Here is a 3,164-nt window from a genome sequence, read left to right as displayed (position 1 = left end):
CTTTTGATAGCTATCCCTAGACACACCTAAAACTGTCACTTGCGTCTCAGAGTTTCTTCCAATCAACTAAAATGGGTCAGAATGAGATCCCTACATAACCTGCTGACTATTTTGATGTCTGGCAAATACAGAATGAACCCTATACCTATTGAATAGTTTTTGACGGAATCAGAATTGACTCAAAATCAACATCCGAGACAACAAAACAATACCTCGAGTTGTCCAATCTCATCAATTTCATCAAAACAACACTATACCACAACAATACATTGAAACAAAAGTCTTTGTATCCAATCACAATAGAAACAATCCAAAACCCTCTATTTTTATTAGATAGATAAGAAACACAAGTGTGTCTCAACAATCCTGAGATGTAGGGATATCAGCAGTAAAAGAAGCAACAAAAGCAAGGGGGGATCCACAATAAGATTGTCCCAACTCTTCAACTCCACAAAATTAAACACAAGATAGGCTCTACGGTAACCACATCTACAGGCCACCACCAAACATAGAGCTGAGAAAAAATCGAGCAATCCTTGGGTAGGTTTAAGTTCCACAATAGAGTTGCAGCACCACAAAGATCTTAGGTAACCCATCATCCTACAAGAAACTATACCTCCTTTTTTGCACTCTCTGTTGGATATTACACCCAAATCCATTCAAAGGTTGAAAGGGGCTATGTAACCTTGATTTCTTCACTCAAGACACCTCCACAAAAGGGCGCCTACATCAAATATAGCCTAGAGGGAATATTTCTCATTTAAGGCATACCCACATGGGGGAGATGGCATACCCACATGGGGGAGATGGCCTTTTATGCTTGTAAGACATCATAGATGATGTCATGTGGACATGTACTACTTGCCTATATAAGAGGCCTTTGCTAATGAAGAAGTACTCGTGTATTTTCATGATAATGCCCAAGCTATGTCTCATTAGTGTCTCTTAATCCACTCTTAATCATGGTTCTAATCATGACCTAATCATGACTATAACCATGTTTGATCCTCCTTAGCTCTTGCTAATCCACTCTCAAAACCAAGATTTGGTATCAGAGCAGGTTTTACATCATCCAAAGCTCACTTATTAGGGATTAATTAGCAATTTATTAACTTAATCATATCTTATCCTCTCCTATTATCTAGGCTGAAAGACAGGCAGTCCATGGAGCTTCAATATCTCACTACCCACTTCAAGATTCACCACAAGCTTTCAGCTGCCCATTCTCAACTCAAACACGAAGGTGCTGACGGGCGGAATTAGCCAGAAGTTGCCTGGAGCCATCGGCATTGCAGCAGAAACCGGCGCCTTTTTATTTGGGGGAAAACGCTGCCCCATCGCCATCGCGTCACCAAGCTCTAATTCCTCAGAGCCTCAAGGGTTTTCGTAGGCTGCGAACACGCTGATCTGGTCAGAATCACGAATGGCTGCGTGGTTTGGTGGCTGTAGGACTGACAGAGCTTCTGAAGCTTCAGTTCTTAACAGTAAATTAATGGGTGATTATTCAACTTAATCACCAATGTTTTGTGCTTAAAATAGTCTCAAATCTCTGATATTTAAAGCACTTAAAGCATTAGATGCTTTGACCTAGGCTTCTACCTCCTTCAAGTACTCCAAGTGACCCAATTTTTGGAAGTTGTTTTGAAAGCATTTATCACATTGGTCACCATATACTTGATGATATTAATATATTGTGATGATGATATTGTTTACATCATTTTTTGAATCACAATGGCTGAACCATCTGATGCTGAATCATCGAACATTCAACATTTGAGGCCTAAGAAGAAAAGCAGAAAGCCAAGGAGACGGGTAAGAAACAATGTCTACAACTCAAGAGCAAACAATGTTTTAGGAGGGCATGATTGGTCTGAATTTTTCATAAATAACCTTCATCTATTTGGTGAAGGTATCTAATCTTGTAAAAGCATTAGACACTGCCCTTGAGGGATACTCAAGTGGTAAGACCTTGCTTTATCATCATGTCTACATCCTCATTCCATGTTGATAAGTTTAATGGGGTAGGCTTTCATACCTGGCAAGTTAGAGTAAGATTTATTCTCATGAAGAAAGGTCTGTGGGGAGTTGCTAGTGGAAAGGAGAAAAAACCTACCACTAGAGATGGTGAACAAGGATGGTTACCTAGAGATGAGAAAGCTTTTGCCATAATTGCATTAGGTCTAAGTGACAACTACATACATCATATCTCTAATGCAAACAACTCAGCTGAAGCATGGGAAATCTTAGAGAAATTATTTGGGGCAAAAGGGAAGCATTCCAAGATAGGGCTGAAAATCCAATTCTTTAAACTTGAAAAGAAAGCTTCTGAGTCTTTACCTACTCATCTTAATTATATGAAAAGCCTAATGTCACAACTTGCAACAATAGGAGCACCAATAGATGAAGAAGATGCCATTGCAGTTTTATTGAAAAGCATGCCTTATGATGAATATGGGCACTTAGTGTCAACTCTCATGAATCTTCCGGATCCTACTTTAGAAGCCATTGAAGCTGCACTCCTTGAGGAGTACAAGAAGAAGCAAGAGAATATAGGGATAATGGAAGGGGCATACTTCTCCAACAACAAGTCACACTTCAAGAAGAAGAACTTCATCGACACAAAAGGAAAGAAGAAGACTTGTGGATTCTGCGGCAAGGACAATCATATTGAAGAAAATTGTTTCTTCAAACAAAAGGCACAAAAGGCATTTCTCGCAAGTCAAGACAAAGAAGAGCTGCAAGAAGAGGCCTCCGAAGAGGCCAATTTTATCGAAGAAGATTGGGCCTTTTGAGTAAAATCAAGGGATAGCCCATACCATGTTTAAAAACCTCTCCATCCTAAACATAACTATCTCATTGTAAGCTTTACTATGGTATTCTAGCATCATCCATCATTGCTAGCATTGTAAACCTAACTGGAATAAGACCTACGGGCACCAGCATGGTCATCATAACTAGTTTTTGTATGTTGTAACTAGAACCTAGAATTGCCATCATAAAGGTAGCATTGTCATGGATTTGGTTGAAGGAGGGTTTGTTGGATATTACACCCAAATCCATTCAAAGGTTGAAAGGGGCTATGTAACCTTGATTTCTTCACTCAAGACACCTCCACAAAAGGGCGCCTACATCAAATATAGCCTAGAGGGAATATTTCTCATTTA

Source organism: Cibotium barometz, chromosome 31 (genome assembly GCF_041138505.1).
Source record: "Cibotium barometz isolate CiBa-2024 chromosome 31, ASM4113850v1, whole genome shotgun sequence".
In the NCBI taxonomy this organism is placed as follows: domain Eukaryota; kingdom Viridiplantae; phylum Streptophyta; class Polypodiopsida; order Cyatheales; family Cibotiaceae; genus Cibotium; species Cibotium barometz.
This window is presented reverse-complemented; position numbering follows the sequence as displayed.